The sequence below is a fragment of the Paramormyrops kingsleyae genome, chromosome 22 (genome assembly GCF_048594095.1).
Source record: "Paramormyrops kingsleyae isolate MSU_618 chromosome 22, PKINGS_0.4, whole genome shotgun sequence".
Lineage (NCBI taxonomy): Eukaryota > Metazoa > Chordata > Actinopteri > Osteoglossiformes > Mormyridae > Paramormyrops > Paramormyrops kingsleyae.
In genome coordinates this window covers 16,599,930-16,626,388 of record NC_132818.1, presented here as the reverse complement: position 1 = coordinate 16,626,388, position 26,459 = coordinate 16,599,930, and the positions used below count along the sequence as shown (strand labels likewise).

Sequence of the window (26,459 nt, the reverse complement as noted above, 5' to 3'; positions counted from 1 at the left end):
TGTATCTGAATTCGTCTCATCTCAGAGGCAGAAACGGAGAAATAATATTGTACAGTCTGATGAACGAGTGCGGGCCACCGGATCTAATATGTAGAGAACCTACAAACTACCGGCAGTTTTTAAACCAAATGTTATCGCAAAAAGCCACACTATCTCATCAAAACTTCGTAATATTTGCTTTTCTAAAAGTTCTGAAACTGTGACCAACCTTCTTGATGTCTACTGTCGATGTTTAACTGAATTTGAAGTACATGTAACAATTCTGATTCGCTTCAAAGGAAATCGTGGCTAAATAAAAATAGCCTACCTTTACCAGATTCAGTACATTTGATTGAACCAGTTCACAGATATGAATGTAACAAATTCGTGTTGACTACGGATCCTTCGTATTTAGAACAGGAAATGCACGCTTACTTTGAACGGGCTTAGAATTAGATAATGTTAACCTGTAGAGGGAAAATATCGAAAGCAAAATGAATTAATTAAGAACTATTTGTTAAATAGACCTAAAATATCCTGTATAAACGAGAAACTGACCATAAATGGTTTATTACACTATTTTGACCGCTATATCGATGTAAGAGACGTAACTAATGATTTAACATAAGTGATTTAGCCTAAGACTGCAGACGCTTTTCTCGGAAATTCATGCATGTGTGAGCGGAGATTTGTTACCAGCATCCAGTAAGTGTTATTCCACAGCAATGAGCGATGATCGCACCGAACTAAGGTGAGTTATTAGCGGGGTTGCTGGGGGATGTGGGGTCCTCATTGACGTCACATTGGAGCAAAGAGCGCCGTATCTGCGGTGAGTCCGCACGTACCGAGTCTCAGCACCAAATACACCGGGAACAAGATCCAAAACAACACATCACCTTGCCAATCACTGCTTTCCGCTCTAGAGACATATTGCGACTTTATCTCCACTTTTGGCACCGGAGTTGGATTGGGAATGCAGTCTAATCGCATGGATAGTAATCGGTCTGTGCCGTTCATTAGAAGATGAACAGCTCTAGACCCGAAGTAGAAGACAAAAGTGGAACTCCATGTCCTGCAAGGTAATTTTCTTCAGGTGTCTTATATTTCGCTTGTTCTTTTAAGGAGTTCGGCGTGCGCAAACAGCGCAGAGCGTATCGCAGAAGTTCAATGACACTGAAGCGAAACTTGTTACCAGGCATCTATTTTAATCCAGCTCTAATTTAATAAAAATCAGAGGAACCGTGAAGCTGAGATGGGCAATGCTGATTGTCACAGCTCTTTTTGTTTAGGGAGACTTGTTCATAACATATCATATGGTGATTTCATGCATCTTAAATGTAGCGCAGCAGGTTAGCAGGTCGCTGTCCGAACTCCTCACCCTTAGCGCGGGAGGTGAGCCGTGCTGTTTGCTGTCCAAACGCTTATCTCGTCTATCAATGTCACCGCTACGAGTAACAGGCTAAACTGATAAGGGTTGGAAAATACGAGTATAGCCTATATGTTGTATGTCTGTCTTCGCCTATAATTTGGGACAATGAGAAACGGTGGGTTGTTGGTAACGTTTACGCGCCTTGATGGTGACCGTAGAACCCCCCCCCCCATTCATTGACTAGTTACGAAGTACAACTGAGGAAAGCTTGTGGTCAGTCATTAAACACATTAAACACCCCTGGGAGAGTTAGGGTTAAACGGTAACGTGATGGGACTCGAGCACATTTTCCGAACAGGGAAAAGGATCCCTAACAATAAACAAAAAAAACCGAAAAACTCACACACACAATCTTAAGTACAAAGCATTGACGTGAAACACGTATATTTCTGTGAAGCTGAATATTGCTTACAGTTTACAGTCAAAGGGAATTTTTAAAATTTCAGCTGGGCGCGCCTGATGTCTGTGCACTTGCCCGATCATTGCACATGTGTCGTATGTTAGACAGACCGTGCAAAATCCGGATTTTGGGAGTTTGCGAACAAGTGCCTCTTGTGTATCTAGTCCGACCAATTTAAACGCGTTTTTATTGACGGATAGGCTATAAAACATAGCGGTCATTCAGCACTGATTTCGGGTTGCGCGTAAAAATCCAGTGCTTGTGTAATAATATCGTACCTGTTACCTGTATTAATTGTCCTTTGTATCTGAACACTTGTACAGATTTATATGCGCACATGGTCTGCGTCTTCCACTGTCATTTTAAGTCGTATTTTTCATGTCCTTAAATATACATGCAAGTTTTGGACATGAACTTGTTTCTTAAGCATCAAAATGCAAATGAATAGCGCAATATTTAAAAATTTCTAGTTTCTGTTACTTAATTGTTGCCTAAACCAGAGGATCTCAACCGGGGGTCGGCGGAGCGTAAAATGACATTTAGGTGTCTAACGTGAAAAATATTCAAAGGGGGTCTACCTCACTGAAAAGAAATATTATGATCCCAGCCAGTCTTACATCGGCCTACGCTGCCACACATTAATGAGCTCCCAACTTATGGTCAGTTTTCATTTGGTTTAAGAATGCATTAAGTCCCGTCTTCTAAGTCATACAATGAATGAAAGTTAATTGCAAAGATCTTTGAAGTTTACGTTATATAGACCTAGACGTAGGCTATATAAAATTGCTACACTCGTTGAGCAGAGTAGCAGACGAGTGCGGAAAACCACAATAACGATCTGTTTGCTAACAAGGCGAGGGAAAACCCGACTCCTGCTTCAGTTTGCACGGTGCAGAGTCCCCTTCTCCAGACCTGTCATGCACGCTCCGTGCACCGTGATCCTGCTGATTGTGCAGCCCTACGGCGAGGCATACGGTGACCTTGACGTATTTGGCTTAGAAAATGCGCTTACTGATGGGGAAACAAGGCGATTTAGTATCGATTCCTGCTCCGATATCGGGGATTGAGCACGGTGTACAGATCTTGCGACCACAGGAAGCGCGCTGCGGTCAGCGGGGCCGGCGAGGCGCTCGGCGATCGTGCTGCAGACGCGCGTCTCCGCTTCCCGTAACTGGGGTCTGCTAGCAGCGTCAGCCCTCCTGGGAACGAAAGACACGAAATGACCTCGTTTAATGCCGGAGTATTTATATAGGGACCGATACTATCGTCAGCTATTGCCAGAAGTCGCAGCATCCTGGGTGCTGTGCTATTACCTTACCTGTGGTAAGGGTTGTGTAAAGTGAATAGTAATGAACCGCCCTTACAGAAAACCAGGTGAGTTACTATTTATTTAAAATACACACGCAGAGATATGCAGGACATTGTATATGGTAGAAAACCTACGCAAAACTATCTGTCATAAAGTTTTTAAAACTAACATAGCTATTGATCGCCTTTTATTTCGTGATGGGGAGAGAAATTGAAATATCGGTGTCCCCAGGAGGCCGGTAATAACACAAGACATCAATGTAACTGTTTGTGGGATTATGGTGGAAGGACGCTGGAAGGGGCGTAACGTTCTCACATTAGGGCCAAGGGGCCAGCGCTGTTGGCGGGTGGAATGAAGTTGTCGGCCGTCCATTTAGCCCGTGGGGGCAGCTTTGATGTGGTGAAAACGAGGCAGAGCGTGTTTAACATGTGCTGGGTATTGAGACTCCTCAGCTCATAAATTATCCTTTACAAAATAATAATTTACATTCGCCCAGCGTTCCGTTGGGACACGGCATTCTGGCAGGCGAGTGTGTGATGTCATATACATGGTATTACATCATTTTTAAAGGCGCACACACTCGTGTTACATACTCCTCGTGGATCCCTCCAAGTTGTTTCCTTGGTACTCTTGTCACCTTTTCTCTCTCTCCAGCCATCTCCTGAGGCATGTCTTCAGCTTTAGTGAATTTACAGAACGTAAGAGCCCTAAAGTCACCTTCACTGACTGGGCTTTGTTGCTTTAAGGCGGGCTCATGGCCAGATGGGTAGATGATGCTAACCAGAAGCCCTGTCTATTTGGGGATGCATCAGTAGGACTTTGAGGGGTCTAAGTTCATTAGACGGGCTCTCTCTCCATCTCACCCTCCCCAATCTCGAATTCCGTGCATAACTCACACCAAAGGGGTCCACAGGACTGTTCTGGGAGCCTGATGATCCCACAACCTTCCCCCCTCTCCAGTTTGGTCCCACCTCCCTTGGCTGATAAGTGTACGTCAATGCCTAAACGCGTATGAAATGTGGCTCCGTGGCCCCTGTCTCTCTGAATCGGTCTTGTTCCTCTTTGGGTGTGTAGCTGAGTGGGTTAGGATGCTGTGCTTGTGATCAGAAGGTTGCCAGTTCAAATCCCAGAGTTATTTCACCACTGGGTCCCTGGACAAGGCCCTTAACCACCTCCCCCCCAATTGCTCCAGGGATTGTCTGAATCTGCTTTCTGAAGAGCGCTTACGGTGTTTTAGGTAAAGACGTCTTCACAAATAAATGTCACATTTTTTGGCCTGTGCTGCAGTTGAACTTGCTGCCGTCTCCAAACTGCTCCGGCAGCAGTGGAATTATCTGGAGGTCGCAGGTGTTTGAGTGACTGTGTGTGTGTGTGTGTGTGTGTGGGGGGATTATGTTCATATTACATTGTGGGGACCAAATGTCCCCCACAATGTAATAAAAACCCGATATTTAGAAGTTGTCAGGTCCTCACAAAGATCTGTGAATGGAATCAAAAAACTAAAAATGCCTAAAATCTCGTATTTTGTTTGGTTACCTATGGTTAAGGTTAGGGCTGGGCAGGGGTTAAGGCCGTCATGTTGGGGTTAGAGTTTTCCCCAGAGAAATGCATGGAGCGTCCCCACAAAGATGTAATTACAAACTTGTGTGTGTGTGTGTGTGTGTGTGGATTGTAGGAGGCAGTTCAGGGTAGTAGGGGTGCTGTAAATGCATATCTATCAGATATCTGATAAGATAGCACTTCATCTTGTCTTCATACTATTCCGAGTATTAATGCCTTTTCACATAAAGGCTACCATTTATCCAGCCCTGCTTTAGTTCCCATGAATAAAATAATTAACCTTAATTATAATAACTAATAAAATTTATCTTCCTCAGGAAAATGTGGCTTGAAAGTGGACAGACAGGTGGGATAATGACTGATAAGACGCCTGGATGTGGTGATGAGGAATATGGCGGAAAGATAGAATGGTGGGGGTTAGGAATTTTTCTGGGAAATTTTCTAAGAAACCCAGCTGTACCTCCCCACACACACACACCTTCTGTAGCGAACCCCCCCCCCCCCCATGATCTTCTGATTGGCATAGAAAGAAAAATAACCAGGAGTGATCAAGTGGGGTTGAAGCCATCATTGATCTGGTGATCAGCCTGACTGGGGTCTGTGATAACTCACCTCAGGGCTGTGACATCACAGGCAAAAGTGGGTCATCGGTGGCGCCCCTGAAACGGCGGTGAAGCTCAGGGTCTGCGTGACCGTCACTGAACTCGCTGAACCCTTCAAGATGCACGAATGGTGATTCGTAAGATTTAAGAGGACATTGAGCAAATTAAACTGCAGACGAATGACACGAAGTTGGTCTGTGAGTTTAATCGCGTCCGGGGAGGACGTGGCGCGCTGGGCTCGTGTTTCGGCGACAGCGATGCATGCATCTGCCTGTGCATGCACTAAAAACAGCCATCATCCATGTCCGATAAACGTTTTTCCGGCGTTTATTGAATCGACATCGACCTCGCCACTTTGCCGGCCTTTTTCCTCCACAGCGGGCGATCCTTCCTGCCCGACACGTGCCCGGCTTAAACGGATCAGCGCCGGGCTGATTAAATCTCTCCGCACGGCCTCTGAGAACAGCCCGCTCCGCGGTTGCATGACAAGGACCTCCTCAGGTTCCCTGCTCGACCTCCGTGAGGAAATCATGTTCTGGGCATCCATTAGTACCACACGCCCCTGTGCAACCTTAGGTGTTGGGGGTCAAAGGTCAGAGGTCACATACACCTCTTGATCTGACTGACAACCATTGTAAGGTTGGACCAATGTGCATGTAAGTGGTTTATAGGAAAAAAATTGCAAGCTTTATGCCACCAAATGAACTGAACTGAGTTGAGTATTAATATGAGTATTAGGGGTAGCATGTGGCTCAGTGGGCTAAACCTGTGTGCTTGTGGTCACTGGTAGAAGGTCACTGGTTGAAACCCAGCCTCAGCAAGTCTGTGGGTCCTTGAGCAAGACCCTTAACCCCCAGCTCCCTGGGGGCCGCTACGGGTGGCTGCCCTTCGCGGACAGCTTACTCTACAAAGAGCAAGTTGAGGGAGGCTTAAAGACAATTTCCCCACGGGGATTAATAATGCATCAGTTATTATTAATGTGATACATTGTTACTACATTATTGTGAGGAAAGCCTGGGCAAATTAACGTGTGATTTTGGAAAGGGCTGGAGATTTATTTGGGATTCACTTTTTGGGGGCTGACGGGGGCAGGGGAGGGACCTAGATGAAATCACGGTACTGTCAGAATAAACAAACGTGAAAGTCTCTTTTCAGTGGGTCGAAGATGGAAAAAGAAGCAGCGTTCCCCACGTAAGAGCCTCGCTGCATGGATGGGCCTGACATTAAAGGGGGTTCTGGTGTGGGGGTTACCAGGGCAACGGAATACGCCAATGTATACAGAAGAGGGGGGACCAAACAGAGTACAGAACTGTATTCATCATTTCACACGTCAGTCCTGCGAGACTCAGCTGGGCCGAATCGGAGGAAATTTCATTCATCAAGTGCGAGTTAAAGTAACGGAAGCGGGTTGCGGGATGCCTTATGTGCCCAGCAGAAGAAACGGGAGTGCCAGCCAGCGTTGAACGCATGTCTGACGTAGCATAACTTTTGGCACGTTTGGAGTCTCTTACGCCAATTGATGTCCGCGTGTGGACAAAGGATCAAGCAGGTCGGAAACTTCTGGAACAGGCAGAGAGCTGTCATCATCAGCAGTCAGACTCTTCCATCTTCCCAGGAGCGGCAAGGTTGGGATGCTCCTCCTGCCGTTACTGCCTTGTTGGCGCATCCCACAAAAACATTTCCATAGAGTCCCGAATTTGCCATAATTAAGTTAGCATGTTTTTAATTATGCTGAATTCAGGCTGTGCCTAAATGAGCTTGAAAAGGGCACCACAAGAATGACTCTCTAATTTAATGTAACTCAGGAGTCTCTCAATTCGATTAGAAGTAACGGTGCTGTGGTTTGGCTGCCTGTTACGCAATATAACGATGCCTTCAGGAAACTTCACTCCAATGAACCGCCATGTTCAAACCGTGACAAGTAGATTACGGCAGGCACGCAGGGACAAAAAGCACCTCAATACAAAAACACCTCAATACAAAAAACAAACCTAATCAGCAATAACCAAAATACTGTGAATTCAAACGTGCAGACGCTCCTCTACTTACGAACTTTCAACTTACGAACTTTCAGACATACGAACGAAGAAGACTGTAAGTCCAGATTGTGTTCATTGGGCTCCCGTTTCCTGTCTGTAACATCATTTTTTTTTTTTTTTCTGCACGCCAATTCCAGGTAGTATGACTTCCGGCCTCTACTCCCGCCGCGCAGCAGCGTAGCGTGCGAACTCCCAGCATCCTAGTTCTTAGTACTTGCATATACCCTTAAAATGATGTTGAATAACAGCTTACAAACATGTCAAGTTACGAACGGATGCTCGGAACGTATCTCAGTCGTAAGTAGAGGAGCGTCTATATTAATAAAAATCCCCTACCTGCCATGGTCGACATCCACCTCCTTTTACCGACTGATAAATTCCTGGGGGGGAGGATAATAAAATGGGAGCGAAAGACTCGCTTAGGGATGAGCAGTGCTGGCTTGTGATGTCATCCAAAAATACCGCCCCCCCCGACTGGCACAGATCACTGCGGATAAAGTGAGCTGTCTTCTGATTTCAGAGGACTGTGGGTACACGCATTCCAGATTTGTGACCCCTTTCTCTGGTAACGAGATTCACGTGTAGAATGTGACTTATACCGAGGCCTGAGCGTGAGCGATCGCCACAGACGAAGTGCCCTCTCTGTTTGTTTACCAGTTTGGTGGCATTTAGAAGATCTGCATGGATTAATTTGTCGGCATAGGAGGGTTCCCATGACCTGAACACCTGCTTCGGGATGATTTCATCACTCCTGCATGACAGGGTTCCCTTTCGAACACGCCCACGGGCTTTGCTCGGCCTGGTGCGCTGATTGGTTATAGGTTTTGTGTGTCTGTGTGTTTCATTGTTTTGTTGCTATGTCAGCTCAGGGCTGCCGAAAAGATCACCTGTGAGCAAATACTGGAAAAGATTTTAACATCTTCAGGCCATGGAGGGGAGGAGGAAGAGAGTGAAAGACAGAGAATGAGAGAGCGAGGAGAGAACATGTGGTGAAGAGGAGCTAGAGTGAAAGTTATTAGTCTGCAAAATATTTACCGTCTTCACAGTAGGTTGGGAAATGTCTTGTTTGCCTTCAGCCGTCAGGAAACACAAGGCACCGTGTCGCAATGCTTTGCCCCAATTTGCAGGCGAAGTGTATGTCCATCATCGGACCCCAGGAGCGGAGCAAGGGGGGGGCTCCTTTAGAGCAGCACTCTGTTCCGGTCCAGCCTCCACCCACAGAGTAACCGGCCGTCCTCGCTGCTGCACGCAGTTCCACTGCAGGATGGTCTGTGTTGCACCAGAATGAAACACTTGTGCTCCTGAATTTTTAAAAAAAAAAACAACAACAAAGATTCTAATAATAGGCCACTCTATCACAAATGCAGCAATTATACTTCAACTAAAAATAATACTTGTAGGTAGTTCTGTGACCTCACCCAGCTAAGCTGCTGGATTTGTTTTCCGCCCCCCCTGTGTGTGTGTGTGTGTGTGTGTGTGTATGTGTGTGTGGGGACACAATGTCCCCACGACATGATGAATGCCCATTTTTTAAACTCAATTTAATAAAAATCTGTGACTGCAATGAAAACACTAAACATGCAAAAACTCTTGTTTTTTGCTTGGTTACTTATGGTTATGGTTAGGGCTGGGTAGCATTTTTCCCACAGAAATGAATGAGCGGTCCCCATAAAGATATGTTTACCCGACGTGTGTGTGTGTGTGTGTGTGTGTGTGTGTGTGTGTGTGTGTGAGTCCCCTACGGACTGCCTTCCCATTCATAGTGCTCCTCCGCCTCATGCCCTGTACTTCCTGGAATCAGCCCCAGAATCCCTGTACCCCTGTGCTGGAGAAGTGTTTGTCCTTATTACACCTTAAGCGTCCAACCCTAAACATTTGCACCCGACCAGTGATTTTCAGACCCTCCCAGGATCAGCGATGTGCTGGTCTCTGGAGGGGTCGGACGAGGTAGGAGAGGGACGTGTAGGTATGCCAGCCAGCCATGCCACACCGATCGCCTGATATTGGCTGGCACTCTTCAGGGAGCTCTTGAGGGGAGAGCTCTTGTGCCCCCCCCCGGTCCAGTCTGGCCTCCTGGGTGCCCCTGGGAGACACAAGTGCTGTTTAGCTTACATGAAAAGCTTATTTCCTTTGCCAGAGTGGCGGTGAATGTGAAAGCGGTTACGGGCTCAGCTCGAGAGAGGAACGTCACCAGTCTGTCACCAGTCGCTGGCTTCCTGTCCAGGGTGTCCGTCAGCTGGTGCCCTGAGCTTCCTGGCTCTGCGTGTCCCTGTATGGGAGACGCTATTATGGAATCTGGATCTGCCTGTGGACTCCTGCAGCAAAAAGCGCAACTCTTTGTGTGACCAACACATGCATACACATAAAAAGCGTCATTGCTTTTTAAAAAAATATATCTGCCCATTTCTTAGGGTTATTAAGTTATTTTTATTGGGGTGGTTTTTGAAATCGTCAGTCGCATTAATGTGAATGTCCGTGGGAAGTGCCCGGCTATAACAGACATGCAGTAAAATAACAACTTTGTACCCCTCTCATCTAACGAGCTCAGTCGGGTGCTGGCTGCATCGGGTCTGTTTAAATAAGAGGGGACAGTGACCGGGGGATGGCTGAACCTGTGGACTTGTGTGTTTTTGTGTTTTGGGACCACAATCACATAGGATGTCGAACAGGGTTTAGCTGGCAGTGTCTTAGCTAGCAGCGTGTTAGCTAGCAACGCATTAACTAGCAGTATGTTAGCTAGCAGCATATTAGCTAGCAACGCATTAACTAGCAGTATGTTAGCTAGCAGCATGTTAGCTAGCGGCGCATAAGCTAGCAGCGCGTTAGCTAGCAGCGCATTAGCTAACGGCATATTAGCTAGCAGCACGTCACCTGCAATCTGCTTTGGCACCTGACATATTGGGGCAGGGAAAACTGCTCCCAATACGTCAGACACCACATGGGCTCTCGTTCCTCACGTTCGGATGTCATCTTTCAATTCCTGCCCCATCTCTGTTGATCAGCAGAAGCTGTGCAGGTGGTTTGGAAATCAGATCCACCGTTTAAATAGGTAGTTAATTGGTAGTTGATCTAATGACTCCCCCCCCCCAAAAAAAAAAAAAAAAAACATGACTCTTCTCTTCAGCATCCCTCCTGTAACCTCTTTTCACCTCTTCCTTTCTTCCTCTGTTTTGTCCTGTTTCCAAAACGGTTTGGTTTACTTTCCGAAGTAAATTTATCCGGACCATTCTGTGGGATTTCCTCCCAGTAAAACCAGCCGGTGGCTCTCCCAGGAACACACTGTATACACTGGGGTTAGGGTCAGTGCAAAAGACATTTTTTTAAATCATTTTTATTAATTTGCCCCGTTGTGTTCATTTATAATGTCGTGTTTTAGCGCATGGGATTCTCGCTAACTGGATCTTCACGACGATGTTTGTTTGTAAAAATAATTTTCCTCCCCACAAAAATTGGCTCAATAAATGAAATGTTAGGGCTAAATACTGCAATTTATTTCCCAAAACATAATATGTTGTTTATGGACATCCTGCCAAAAATTCCCAGCTGGTGCAGTATGGAATACAAGCCTTGTGAGGACACGGTTTGAGTGAAAAGGCTCTAAATCCGTGACGTTTCCTCTGCCACGGATCAGATATTAAGTCTGTAATTCTGTAATATGCTTAATGGGTAGGTTGGGATCTGAGATAATATCTTTTATGAGTCGTTGTCAATTATGCTAACAGCTGATTGCTTGTGAGCGAATTGGGCAGGTGGGATAGCAGTCCCTGAGGTTGAGATCAACGAGCTACCGACAGAATATGGCTCACAGAGCAACTCCAACGTATTATTGACGTCTGATCTGATCTCTCTGTCATGCTAATCTCAGTAGCCCGCCAGGGTGGGGGGGAGGGTCATTCCAGGCTTGCTGACAACACAGATCCTGTAAACTCACAGAGCTGTTCCCCAGCACCAGTGTATAATTACTAATATACATCAGTGTATAATTATTTTAAAATTTTGAGGTCTTAATAATTATTCTAAAATGTAGAGAATAGTATAAATAAACCTTTCAGTGGATAGGTGCGTCCAAACTTTGGACTGGTACTGAATAAAGTCTGACAGTAGGCAGGCAGCTGCCCAAACTGGGGATGTTCATGAGAAGAGAGGCCATCATGTTTGAGGAGGCGTCTGCAGAGCAGGAAGGTGAAAGGAGCTTTGAGGAGAACGGACCGGAAGAGAGAGGAGATGAACCAAATGATGAGCGAAGACAACAGGAAAGCGGAGTGTGATATCTCTTGGTTCATCTTGGCGCCTTCTTCCTGCTCTCGCAAACAACCCACTGACCTGCTGCAGCCGTGGCATCACTGTCGTGGCGTTTGCGTGTGCCGCCTTCAACGAGATAATCATAGGGTCAAAACCCGCAGGACGGGGATGGCAATGGTTGGATGACCTGTGAAGAGCGGGAACCAAGTGTGCCGTTCGTCACCCAAGATGAAAGCGTTTCTGCCCGACAGATAATGGCGTATGAGAGACGGCAGGGGGGCCCGTGTGCCTGTGTGAGAGGCTCGGTCCGGTTCCTGCTGTCACACTGACGCTTACTCACAAGTTGTGTAGGAGGGAAACAGAGAAAACGGCTCTGAAAAGGAAGAAGTACGTAAGTACTGCCTGACCCACCGACGGTGCTGGGGGGGGGGGTCCCTGCTACTGCCCCGTCCTGGGGTTCTTCAGTCGGTAGCTGAATCAGCGGCTGACACTCAACTTCCCGTTTGTGGCTCCACACTGGGTTTCCTGCTCGGAGCGGAATCGGCTTCCCCCGGCTTCCCTGCTCGTTGCTCGCTGTCTTTCTCTCCCACATATCGATCCCACCATCGCCTTATTCTCCTGACCTGCTGGCCACAGCTGAGCTGCATTGATAGCCATGGCCAGTTCCAGCTGAACGGAAAGACCTGCAGGTTAGGCGCTTAGGTCCCAGTTTGGTTTAACTGAACATCATCTTGAATAAATGATCATGCTTGAGGGCGACCTTTCCATAGTTTGCAATCGTACCCCCACTCCATCCTTTTTCTCAGAGTTTCTCTTTCCATTCAAAAGTTTGTACGGGCCAAGCCACCTACTGGGGGGGGGGGGGGGTGATTGAGTGTCGCATCACATGACCTGGCCACCTGACCTAAACACGGTAGAGATGGTTTGTTTCACCAGGGAGTGAAGGAAAAGCAGGCAATGAGTGCTTAGTGGGAACTCCTTCAGAACAGCTAGCATAGAGGAGACAGTTGGGACAGCCAGTCCCTGGAGCAATTGGGGCTAAGTGCCTTGCTCAGGGGTCCAATGGTGGGATCATTCTGCCAACCCAGGGATTTGAACCAGCTGCCACCCCTCAACAAATCATTTTTTAATTATTTAATACTTTTATAGTCAGTGCATAATTCCATAAAAGTTTTTTTTATTTTTTATTATTTTCATGTCTCTATAATTATTCTACAATGTAGAGGATAGTACAAATAAACTTTTCTATGGGTAGGTGTGTCCAAACTTTTGCTACTGTAACACTACTGCTGTATTTTTTTGTCTGGCGTTTGCCCCCAGTCCGGGGTACCTGAGAAGGTTCGGGTCTCTCTGAACTCTAACCACTTTGCTTCATATTCGGTCTGAAGTCAAATGCCACCAACAAAGTGTGACATTCATGTAGCTGTAAATGCATTACTCATGGTGAATGATGTCATTTCGGTGTGGGTACGAGCCTCCCCTCACCTCTCTGGAGTCATTACTGGATAGACCATGTTTGTTTCATAGCTGGGGCTGGACAGGGATTAAAAATCAGCCTTGCACTTTTTCCCATACTAGCCTACCACATATACATGCCTACGATAAAATTCGCCGACCCACAACATCATCAGCATCAGCATCGGGGGGGGGGGGGGGGGGGGGGGATGGGTCACCTGAGATTAGCATGACAGAGAGATCAGATCATCAGCACACCAGGAAAATCCCTGCTATGCCAGATGGGCCCTTTGATAGTTGTGAACCGCAAGGTGGTTGGTCAGTTTGTGATGTAGTCATCCCTTGGTTGGTTATTTGTTTGTTATGGTCTTAAATGTCTTCTCCTTTCCGGCGGCTGCCTATGCTGACAAGTTTTGAGTCGAGATCAAGATAACGTTGACTGTTGTCCTGCACTGATTCGCGTTTCATTTTCATTCTGACTGGGCCTCGTTTGTTTTCATCTTCTCACAGCTGTGATACTGGGTACCTCTTCATTGCCATCGCCGGCGTGTTGTCCTGGCCCCTGTTGTGCAGTTTTGGTTTAACCCATGAATCAGGTTTATGCCTGGGTGTGCCTTCATGGGTGTGCCAAATCCATGTCTTATATTCCAGGAGGCAGCAAGCATCTGTGTGGTGAGCCTTTGATGGCCAAACCTCTATGCTTCCACTCTTTGGTCTTGCATTTGACCTTTTCCCTTCAACAGGATGAGGTAATGACCCCAAAAGGACACCAGCTGTATTAATTTAGGCCAGTATTCTATCTGTAAAGGGTCATCCCTCCTCCTTCCATACTAGTGCAAGATCATGGTGAACCTCAAGACTGTCCTAGGAAGCACAGGGCACACACTGAGGGCAACCTGCACACACCAAATCACCAAATCAACCACGTGTTTTAGAAATCGACCCAGAAACAAGCAGACTGCATACAAGGTCAGGAACCAAAACCCGGAAACCTTGAGGTGTGAGTACAGTACTACCCATAAAGCCTCTGTCAAAAATCTCAACATCTGAGAACTGTAACTTCTAACCAACCGGTCGAGGCGACTCGTCAGACACGTGGCACGGTGAAGAGTGAAGCCACTTTACCGAGCACCTGCGTTCACCAAGTGGACCAGCATGCAAATCCAGGCCCTCATTTATCCGTTTAGTGGCATCAAGACGGCACACAAAGTGCGTCACTTATTAATTAGCTGTGCTAAATACTGACGTGGCGGATTAATGCATATTCAGATGCAGGAGGAGGCTGCCAAATGTTATCGTTCCTGTCACTGACAGCGGGAGTCTGACAAAAATGGTCAGGAAGTGGAGAGTCAGACTTCCTGTCAGGTGGAGGTACCACCTCCGCACATGTACCTCTGTGTGAAACGGCGGTTAGGGTTAGGGTTAGGGTTAGGCTTAGGGTGGCAGGGAATTAGGATCAGATAGACAAAAACCAATGACAACTTGAGAATTTATGTATATATAGTTACCTGCATCTGTTAGTTACACAAAACCTACAGCAGGGCTATTCAACTCGAGGTCCACAAGTGCAGAGCCCTGCTGGTTTTCCAGCCTTCCTTTACCTGTTAGTCAGGTGTGAAGCCTCTGACCAATCAGAATCAGTAATTATTAAACTAACTACCTGGGAGAACTGAAAACAAGGCCTGGATTTGGAATTGAGGGCCTGAGTTAAATTGCCCTGACCTACAGTTTATTTTCTTATACTGGTACATTGAAGTGCTTCTTTCCACATATCCCATCTCTGCTTTGGCACATGCACACTCAAGAGTCAAACTTGGGTTTTAGCTACAGGGTTAGGGATTTATCTAGTACCTTGGAGGATTTTATTTATTAAGAGAGGGACCTTGTTCAGTAGCTCAACAGTGATATAGCTATTCTGTTGAGGCTGGGATTTGAACTGACAACCCTCTGCTCACACGTATGGAAGCTTAAGCCACTGAGCCACACAGCCCCCCCCATAACATGCATATCTCAGAGTATAAACCATTGGCAGATTATTTACAAGTATAATCACATGCCTTTATTGCCATTGTAGAGGCAGAAAGTACAATAAAATCTATCTTTGCATATCCCATCCTGCTTTCTCATAGCAGAGAACAAGGCCTCAGCTCACAGTGTGCGATCGGCCATTTTCCAGGAACCCTGGAATAGTGTTTGGGATTAAGGGCTTTGCTCAAACAGTCAGGCGATGCGATTGCTCTATCACTCACAGGATTTAAACCAGCGACTTACTGGACATAGGCACACAGTCATCTAACGGTCTCCCATGAGGTCATGCGTGTATTATAAATACTGTGCATTATTTATCTGTGATTTATAATGTTTTGACTCCTCTTATAAGACCTTTTATTCACAGCAAGTGTGATCCACATAAATCCCAAAGGAAAGGCAGTTTTTCAAATACAGCTTTGAACTGACCGTCGATCAATAGCAACCTTTGAATTTTGCACCTCGGCAGTCGATAAAAGGTGTTGTCGTGGCCCAGTGTTTTAGCGCGACCTGCAGTGCATTGTGGGTACTGTTGTTTTGGCCATTCACTTGCGGGGGGGCAGTATGTGACTCACCATTGGCTCCTTAAGTAAGGCCTTTAACCCCAGCTGCTCCAGGGATTGTCTGACCCTGCTCTCTCAGTCGTAAATCGCTTTAGATAAAAGCATCTGATAATTAAATAAATGTAAATTCTTGTAGCTGGAATGCAGGAGGTATGACTGTAAAATGGTGTGTAAGGTGGGTTAAGTGTGATCCCCTGGATTATTTATTCTTGGTCTTTGGCTGGCATGCAGGAATGATGGGTCTGCTCCCTCCTTTGCTGTCGTTTTCTTTAATATTAAAGGCCAGTGGGTGACTTCAGCAGACTGCGGTATATCTCCGCCAAACCCAGCCAGTATCTTATATGTTAAACATTAGCGGACAGCTACCACTAACATGCTACTGGTCAGCGCTAAGGAACGACACAGGTCACGAAACAGGCCCCTCTCCGTCTGGCGAGACGTTTCCTCTGAGTTAATGTAGAAAGGTGGGGGGGGGGGTGAGCTGGGAATCCACGGTGGGCCGATGAAAGCTGTCTGCTGTGGAGAGTGGAAGGATCTTCTGTAGTGCAGCACAAGCAAATGTTGACAAATATGCTTTGATAATCTCATTAGGCTTGGGGAGTTGAGCAGAATTTTACACAATGGGGTTCTCTCTCTCTCTCTCTCACACACACACACACACACACACACACACAATGATGTCGGGTTTTTCCAGAATTCTTAATTTACCCGAAGCAACAAAGAGCAGGGAGTGTATAATTAGTTAGGCTGAGTTAAATATTGATAGGATGTGATGAATGGCTCCCTCTCCTCTAGCGAAGGGGCAGAGTTGGGAAACAGGCCACTGATCTGGAGACATACAGTGAGTAATTAAACACACTGGTTCACCCTTTGGGCATCTGATATAAACAATATTTCTGTACAAAGCACAATTAAAGATAAGAAGAACCGCATTGAATAATGGAAACTTGACTGGCATAAGTTAGCATGTTTAGGCTGAGGGATCCATGCTCAAGTTCTCAATTAACTTTAAGCAGTTAAGTTGATAGGTTGAGCAAAAATGCAGGATGACCTTGGTTCTTCGAATGAAGTATGTTTGCTGGGTATCAAATGAATAGGAGTAGAATTAATGGATGGATGAGTACATTGTAAATAATCCTTGGTATGTTCACATTCGTGTTGCTTATTGAGAGGACAGCCCTTCAGAAGCTGAAATGTGTGGGTTCCAATGCTTACCTGTTTGATAGTGCGACTGCCCCCCCCCCCCCGTCCCATGTTCTGCTCTAGGTGAGTGATCTGGGTCTCCTTCAGAGGCTTGCAGATGTTTCGGTGAACGGCAAGGCTGGGCAGGCAGCTGCTTGGCTCCCGGGAGATGATCCAGGGGTCCCTCTGAGCGATGGGCCAAGAAAGCCGGTGGCCGGGTGTTTATCGAAAGCAATTCAAGTGATACAGAGACGCCGTATCGTTACGAGACGTGTTACGACCTCGTGCAGAATGCTGACAAGATCGGTCAAACTCGGCATTCTGTCTGAGACCGCCAGTTCAGTTCCGAGTGCCCATTATGTAATTGGCGTGTACATTGTGGTATTTTAAAATGTCCACGAGTCCTGTGATTACACTAAAAGCATTTGATGAGTTGAGGCCAATCTGTAGAAGACAGTCTCTTAATTCCCTTTTCAGATTCCTGTCTACGGCACACATCTGCTCGCATGGAAAAATGCGTCTGTTCACCTTCAACCGAGCGTTTTTTTTTTTTTTGGCCGGCTTGTTATGAAGCAGACCCTGTGTGTGGGTGTGTGATTATTCGCTGTGTTTTCCTGTTACTTTCCTCTCCATTCAGGTTTAGAGGTTGTACTCTCAAAGCCGGTCACATGACTGCTGTCATATGAATGTTGTGAGGTTCAAGGAAAAATGCTTTTCGAATATTGTATTGGGTTGCCGGAACTTTCTATGTTGTTCAGTTACATCAGTTTGATGCATCGCGACAGTTAACTGATCTTTTGTCTCATGATTTTTTTTTTATTAATGAAAGGAATAGCAGAAAATATGTGTATGTTAAATGAGTGGGTCTATACGCTTATAAATGTTTCTGAAGATCTGATTAAATCTTGTTGAGTTACACTTACTTTCTCACTCAAATAATTGCTGGTAGTTAATCTCGCCTCTAAAAATTCAGACCGCCTTGTCACCCGGCTTCTGTAACAATCTTAAGCATGGGGTTTAACTAAGTAAATAGGCTTGGGGCAAAGAGGGGCTGTGGCCAAGACTCTACTGCCACTTCCCAAAATGGAAGAAAAACGTATGTGATTGTCTAGCGTCTGGGTTTGGGGGCTTTAGAAATGAAACATCTTGCTTGTGCTCCCTTCTTATGTAATCAATGAAGCATGTGCATATTTGGGCCTTTGCTGAGTACAAGGGAAAAACCTACTTGTTGCCTGGACACCAAGCTGCCTGGGGAGTCTCTCCGTTCCAGGCGCTGACCCGAGTCACTTCACCCCTGAGCCTCGCTTCCGTAAATGCCGGTGACCCCGAATGGGACGAGAGGCAGGCTTCCTGGAAGGTGACCCTAGGCCTAGGCGGCCGTGACCTGAGGCGTGTGCGTTTCACTTATTTCCCACCTTCTGAGTCTTGTTTCCTTGCCTGCGCCTGTACTTCAAATTCACCTTCGTCGTCACAATGGGAGGCCGCGCGGACATGACGCGACACCGACGGCGTGAGCGTGATTTTCCTGCAGAGTGTGAACCATTTTCCCTGCCAGGATACACTGCAGACATCTTTGACGCCCGCAAGTTATATACAATATCCCAGACTTTTGTTTTTTAGAGCGAGAGCGAGTGGGGATTAGAGCAAAGACCCTAGAGCTTATCTAGAATCTTTGGAGAAGGAGAGTGGGCGTCAGGGAGCCGCTATGCACAAGCGGGAGGCTACTGAAACTTCCGGAAGAGCTGCGATGCCTGACACTATTACCTTGTCTGTCTTGTATGCTACAAGCACATGGTTATTCTTCCAGGAGGACACAACAGTCTGTTTTAACATATAACTTCATAAATGTATAATAATATCACAATAATCAAGGGTCTTTTGGTCTCAGCTTGAGTCAGGAAGTACCAGTGCTGCTCATGTATGTCATGTTTATGAATAGACGTGATCGCCACAAGATCGGCTTCTCTGATTGGCTGTAATTTTCTCCCAGTCGGCACACAACCCTCTCATTGCGTTTTTTAATATGAGTCGAGCTCCACACAACTTCATCTGCTTTGATGCCCTGAGGCTACACCGTTTATTCATGAGGGCCATTTAAACCACTCGGCAAGGCCGAGCCCAGCTGCCAGCTTCTGTATAATAGAAAAGTAAATGTAAATGGTGGGAGGCAAATCACATGGAAGGTTCTAGAATACTGTTCAAGGTCAATGGTCTCTCTCTCTCTCTCTCCTTGTCCTTGTGTGTGTGTTTCTTTTCTCTGCAGAGGCCGTAGCGAAATAAGAGAAAAAGAGCTGAAATATTTAGCAACAAGCAAGACTCAAAAAGATGGATATATGTAAGGAGAGTAGATGGATGACTTGCTGAGCAATACGAACGATGTGACACATTTAAGTGAGAGACCATTTGCTCGTAGCTATCGTGGGACAACTTGGAGTGAAAAAGGTGTAGCGCTGCCCACTTGTCCAGAGAATGTCCACCGGCTCAGAACTCGAGGGCTCTACCAAGGAGCCGAGGATAAACATTTGGGTCAGTGTCCAAAAAATAAACTAAATTATACTTCGTGGACAATGTTTCCACCGCTTCTCATCATTGTGAAATTAGATTTGTGGTGATTTGTGGTGCACCTTCACTTGATGACAGGTTGGAGTACAGATGGATGGCTTACTCAGCATGAGTTAGTCTTATTGCCAACCAGTTATTCAATATCTGTGGCGCCCCCTAGGTGTATGGAGGCTCTCAGCCTATCGATACTTCTATTGGGCAGGTAAATCTCAGAAAGTTGCCATGGAAACCAAAGAGCAAAACTGTCATCTGACTCATTCACGAATATCTGTTTACCCGATTCATTTTGTTCAAATTATTTCAAAAAAATTATTTATTGGCTTTCTGGATTTCAGCTGTTTCGTGTGGGTTGAATGGAAAGAATGGCATTCTTCAGGTTTCCTTTTTTTTAATCTTTTAATCGATTTGTTGACTTTCCTCGGGGGGGGGGGGGGAGTGGTGCTTAGCTGGTACCACAGGAGACGACTACCGAAAGCCCTTGACTGTCTCTTCGCCCAACAGGTCATTAAGCCTCTGGATTCCCTTCCAGGCCGTTTTACTCAAAGCCCTTTCTTAGAAGTTGTTTAATAATTGCCAGTACTGTATAATAAAGATGGCCGTTGGACGCCGGGCAGGAAGCCCATGGTTAAAGATGGGGGCTTGAAAGAACGCCACTTTCTCTGAAGCACTTGATGCTATGGAAGCCGACCTCGCACCTCCACTGAGAACCGTCTCCTTCGCTGTTGCTCAGTAACTTTTTCTATTTCCATCTATCTCCGTAACCATTTATCGAGTACCGGGTCATGATGAGCCTGTATGCTTTCCTAAGAACACGCCGAGGAATACCCTGGACAGAGTGCCACCCATACACCAGAATGACACCAGTGACGACTAACCACATGTTCTTGGGTTGTAAGGAATCTCCAGAATGACATGCGTTCTCTACCTGTTGGGGAACTCAAACCCCCAAGATCAGAGGAGGCCTGGGGAGAACCTACAAAACTCTAAAGGTCAGGGGACACTTGACACCCATCCCAGGAGGCATGAGTCCACAGCATTACCAGCATGACACTCTTACTGTCCCCGTTTCCATCCACGGGACCTTATGTATCAGTGGGGTCGACCCAAGGCATAATCAAACTAAGTATCTGCTTAGAGCCCAGAAGCCACCAGCCCCCCCCCCCCTTAGAGCCCAGGAGCCACCAGCCCCCCCGATTTTGCAAATTTGTCCTGAAGGTTGGTATCTCAGAATAAGAGAGAGAGGTGTGCTCCTGCAGTCGGTTGTAGCACCGCTCGCTGATGGTGGTCTTCCTCTGTGTCGGAGGGTTGGGTGGCTTTCCTGGCAGAGTCCGGAGCAGCAAGAGGACAAGATTCCTGAACTATTCCTCATAATCGTATCAGTCTGGGAGAGACTAGTCGCACAGCGTCATTTTCTTGTTTGGACACTCAGCTACGTCTTATTAATGTAGTCTGCTATTAAGGACAGGAAAAGGGAAGCCACTTCAAAGGCATTTTCGGGCAGTGGTCTGGTCCTGTTATCGTGGCCTTTTCCTATTTTCAGATGCAGTCCTGCTTTGGAGTAACCTTTCGACTGCAAGGGTCTTGCAGCTAAATCATTCGAGGCCCTTGGCAGTGTTGCAGTGTGCCTTTTGGCTTTCCCCAGTGTTCTCCTGCTCTGCTGAGGACACTAAGTTTGCTCTCACTCCTTTTCTGTAAGTAACTCTGTGATTTTTTTTTTGTAGTATTCCCATTATACCACAGGAAAGGAGTCTCACGGTAAATCGGTAAGGGAGGGAATCTGCCAAACTCACATGAGTAAATCTCACTGCATATCCGATTTACATATGGCTTTGCCTGGTTGCCTTCCTACTATCAATCACAAGCTAGTGAGGATTTCTGAAATTTCCCACTGCAGTGACTGCGTACGTCACTGCGGATGACAGCCCCAGGACACCCTCTTCAGGGCTCTCATAGAGTGGCTCACCTTTTCTCCTGTCTGCTTGCTACCTGTTCCTGCAGAACAGCGCCACCCAGAGACTCTGAGCTCTTCAATCACCTCTTTCAGCCTCAATAGCGGATACCAACCACCGAGCTCAGGAGATATTAACCCCCTTTAGCAAGTCCGTTTAACTAGCACGTCCACTAAACCATAATGTTCCACGCATAGTGCTAATAGCAGTGACGTGACCCAAACGCTACCCACAGAAGCCACTCCAGTAGTGTCAGCCAAAAATGTGTTGTTCTACTCCAAATTATCGCTCTGCACAGTATTGGAATTGTCCTGACTACATTTTTGTGTGTCTTCTCTTTAGCACGAACTTCCTCACCCATTATAGCAATCATCGTTACGTTACCAGGGGCTTCCTGTGATCATTAGTTGTTTTCTAATGCCGGAGCGATTCAACATCAGTGTGGGTCAGCTGGTTCCATCTAGATGTTTTGCGGGGGGATAAATGTACAACTGAGGCCTTTGAGCTATATTAAAGCTAAGCTGGAGGTGAAGTAATGGATGGACACTTGCGAAGCTTTAACCACCCCCGCCAATCCCGCCTTGGTTCAGCCTCAGCTTATGCAGGTTCACATCCCTGTCAACAGTCGTTTTCGATATGCTGCGGGGAGATTTTCATCTCTCCACGTGTTATGAATCTGGGAGCCTCGCAGACATATGGAATGGCCCATATTAGCTTTAAACATCTGGCCTGGTAATGAGTGGTATGCCTTTCCCCAGCTGAGTTCAACGAAATTGTTTTTTTTTTTCGGTCCAATATCAAATCCAGCAAACTGCCAGTCCCTGAAAACTGTTGGATCTGAAGCTATGCATCACTTGGAGAACTTTAAGGAGTGAAAGACACGATATCCTTCCCCAGTCCAGAAACATGTACTTAGGCGAATCGGTCTCTAAATTGCCTATTGCCTGCCAAACCACCCCAGCCCACCCCCCTGGGCTAGTAGCTCTGTGTCTGCAGTGTTTTCTTTTGACCTTTTATTGAATTCTGCTAGGGTGCTGAGAGGTCACTCCTCAGGGACAGGGTTAGACTGCACGATTTTGGGGGAGCATTTTAGGTTCCAAAAGGGTGTGCAGGTGGTTTCAGCCTCTGTGATAGTAAGGAAGGCGTGTGATTTAAGGTTCAGTCTCTGTGCTGATCAGGCAGCATTCTATAATGAACATCTGTTGCTCAATATACATGGAATTATGGATTTATGCTATTTGTTGACTGGTCTCACCAACCCTCACACCTCCACTCCTTCACATTGCATTTCATTGAGGAGCTCTGCTCTTCCAGGTTGTCAATCATCAGTGAGTCCCACCCACTTCTCTTTCTCTTCTCAGCCACTGGTCACATGACCTTAAAGTCCCGCCTTCTCTCGAGCTCAACTGACTTATGGGGATTTACGTAAGAACTGTGCTCACTGCTGTAAGAAGTTATATCTGTTGTCTGTTTTAGTAATGAATAATGAGCCCAATTACCCAGGCATTGCTTTTAGCTGATCGTATCTCGCCGGGCCTGAGAGCCAGTGGGAGTTAATATGTCGACAATGTAATAATAAGCTGACCCTATTTCCTTACCAAGGGGTAAGATCTCGCGTATAATGTCTGCCAGATACGTCAAAGGGCGGCATTTTTGCCCACCCTGGTTTGCTTTGACAATGAGTCTCAGCTCATTTATTATGTTTTTTTTGTGTTTTCTTATCGACCTTCTGCACTCAAGTGACGTTCCTCTCCAAGTGACTGGAACGGAATGGAATTTGAAACGTTTTCGCCAAAAATGTTTCCGCAATAAAGGTGTTTTTTGCAGAAACGTTTCAGATTCCGTTCCGTTCTCCAGCGTCGGCTGAAGCTGGGAATTGGGGGGTCGATTCCGAGCTGACATGAAGGACTGTGATTTCTGTCCATCTTCTCCTTCATTCTGTATTTCTCCACATTTCTATTCTTTCTGAATTCTATTCATTCACCCACACAGTCAGTATTTAGATTTCATTCAGAATTGCATATTCAATTTATTTTCTAGTATGACTCCAAAGAACAGCAAATCAAAAATGAAAATTATGCCCTGAACCTTCTCTAGGAATGTTGTCAGCTGGCAGGAAATAAATATGAAAGGCATCATGTGATGTGCTCTAAATGTCAATACACAGTTGTACAATGCGGTAAATACTCATAAAAATCTGATAATGAACTGGTCTGTTTTCGTGTAGATGTAGAAGATGTGAGGTTGTGGTGGAGAACAGGGGCTATTGTGGTGGTGGAGGTGGGGCATTCTGGTAGAGTAGGCGGGGTTCTATGTTGGAGGCGGGGCATCGTGGTGGAGGAGGCGGGGTTCTATGTTGGAGGCGGGGCATCGTGGTGGAGGAGGCGGGGCATTCTGCTAGAGGAGGTGGGGTTCTATGTTGGAGGCGGGGCATCGTGGTGGAGGAGGCGGGGTTCTATGTTGGAGGCGGGGCATCGTGGTGGAGGAGGCGGGGCATTCTGGTAGAGGAGGCGGGGTTCTATGTTGGAGGCGGGGCATCGTGGTGGAGGAGGCGGGGCATTCTGGTAGAGGAGGCGGGGCATCGTGGTGGAGGAGGCGTGGCAACATGATCCTAGTCTGTTCACAAAAACTGACCTCTGTTTTGAATAGCCAATAACAGAGCCCCCTGGCTGAGATAACCAATCCAGAGTCCTGAGGCAGGACCAGAGCCCTTATTTGCACAATGTTTGGGTTTAAAACTAGATGACCACTCTCCTGTAGACATTTTAACATGGTTCTGATTGGTATTTCTCCAACTGATTGAGGTAGATTGCTTTGATTGTTGACATGCTTCATAGAAGCGGCATGGCTTCATATTCTCTTGGAGTCACTATATGATTGGAAGACGGGAGGCAACATAACGACTATATCCGACACGAGAGTTATTGAGACCAATCAGCAGGAAGTGAAAACAGGCGCGGAGGTACCTGTGACCCTCAGACTGATCATCCAGCAGTCGCTGTAGTCCAGAGCGATTCCTGAATGCTCCAGTGCCTCATTGAAGGGCACGGCTCCATCCCCTGATGTGTGTCTGTGTATAGGTAATGCTAAGGGGCTCCATCCCCTCATGTGTGTCTGTGTATAGGTAATGCTAAGGGGCTCCATCCCCTGATGTGTGTCTGTGTATAGGCAATGCTAAGGGGCTCAATCCCCTCATGTGTGTCTGTGTATAGGTAATGCTAAGGGGCTCCATCCCCTCATGTGTGTCTGTGTATAGGTAATGCTAAGGGGCTCCATCCCCTCATGTGTGTCTGTGTATAGGTAATGCTAAGGGGCTCCATCCCCTCATGTGTGTCTGTGTATAGGTAATGCTAAGGGGCTCCCTCCCCTCATGTGTGTCTGTGTATAGGTAATGCTAAGGGGCTCCCTCCCCTCATGTGTGTCTGTGTATAGGTAATGCTAAGGGGCTCCATCCCCTCATGTGTGTCTGTGTATAGGTAATGCTAAGGGGCTCCATCCCCTCATGTGTGTCTGTGTATAGGTAATGCTAAGGGGCTCCATCCCCTCATGTGTGTCTGTGTATAGGTAATGCCAAGGGGCTCCATCCCCTCATGTGTGTCTGTGTATAGGTAATGCTAAGGGGCTCCATCCCCTCATGTGTGTCTGTGTATAGGTAATGCTAAGGGGCTCCATCCCCTCATGTGTGTCTGTGTATAGGTAATGCTAAGGGGCTCCATCCCCTCATGTGTGTCTGTGTATAGGTAATGCTAAGGGGCTCCCTCCCCTCATGTGTGTCTGTGTATAGGTAATGCTAAGGGGCTCCTTCCCCTCATGTGTGTCTGTGTATAGGTAATGCTAAGGGGCTCCCTCCCCTCATGTGTGTCTGTGTATAGGTAATGCTAAGGGGCTCCATCCCCTCATGTGTGTCTGTGTATAGGTAATGCTAAGGGGCTCCATCCCCTCATGTGTGTCTGTGTATAGGTAATGCTAAGGGGCTCCCTCCCCTCATGTGTGTCTGTGTATAGGTAATGCTAAGGGGCTCCATCCCCTCATGTGTGTCTGTGTATAGGTAATACTAAGGGGCTCCCTCCCCTCATGTGTGTCTATGTATAGGTAATGCTAAGGGGCTCCATCCCCTCATGTGTGTCTGTGTATAGGTAATGCTAAGGGGCTCCATCCCCTCATGTGTGTCTGTGTATAGGTAATGCTAAGGGGCTCCTTCCCCTCATGTGTGTCTGTGTATAGGTAATGCTAAGGGGCTCCCTCCCCTCATGTGTGTCTGTGTATAGGTAATGCTAAGGGGCTCCATCCCCTCATGTGTGTCTGTGTATAGGTAATGCTAAGGGGCTCCCTCCCCTCATGTGTGTCTGTGTATAGGTAATGCTAAGGGGCTCCCTCCCCTCATGTGTGTCTGTGTATAGGTAATGCTAAGGGGCTCCATCCCCTCATGTGTGTCTGTGTATAGGTAATGCTAAGGGGCTCCATCCCCTCATGTGTGTCTGTGTATAGGTAATGCTAAGGGGCTCCCTCCCCTCATGTGTGTCTGTGTATAGGTAATGCTAAGGGGCTCCCTCCCCTCATGTGTGTCTGTGTATAGGTAATGCTAAGGGGCTCCATCCCCTCATGTGTGTCTGTGTATAGGTAATGCTAAGGGGCTCCCTCCCCTCATGTGTGTCTGTGTATAGGTAATGCTAAGGGGCTCCTTCCCCTCATGTGTGTCTGTGTATAGGTAATGCTAAGGGGCTCCATCCCCTCATGTGTGTCTGTGTATAGGTAATGCTAAGGGGCTCCCTCCCCTCATGTGTGTCTGTGTATAGGTAATGCTAAGGGGCTCCCTCCCCTCATGTGTGTCTGTGTATAGGTAATGCTAAGGGGCTCCCTCCCCTCATGTGTGTCTGTGTATAGGTAATGCTAAGGGGCTCCATCCCCTCATGTGTGTCTGTGTATAGGTAATGCTAAGGGGCTCCCTCCCCTCATGTGTGCCTGTGTATAGGTAATGCTAAGGGGCTCCCTCCCCTCATGTGTGTCTGTGTATAGGTAATGCTAAGGGGCTCCCTCCCCTCATGTGTGTCTGTGTATAGGTAATGCTAAGGGGCTCCCTCCCCTCATGTGTGTCTGTGTATAGGTAATGCTAAGGGGCTCCCTCCCCTCATGTGTGTCTGTGTATAGGTAATGCTAAGG

The 26,459-nt window shown here is 46.8% G+C and overlaps 1 protein-coding gene across 3 annotated transcripts in view; it reads left to right on the top strand.

Moving 5' to 3' along the window:
• The first annotated feature begins 606 nt into the window (after window positions 1-606).
• gcgra (glucagon receptor a) overlaps window positions 607-26,459 on the top strand; it is a 42,194-nt gene continuing 16,341 nt past the window's right edge. For 2 of the 3 annotated variants that reach the window (XM_023822167.2, XM_023822165.2), the window contains exon 1: window positions 610-1,058. The gene's annotated coding sequence lies outside the window, so the exon portion shown is untranslated. Of the gene's footprint in view, window positions 1,059-26,459 lie in introns of all 3 variants that reach the window. The other variant, XM_023822168.2, reaches the window with a different exon arrangement.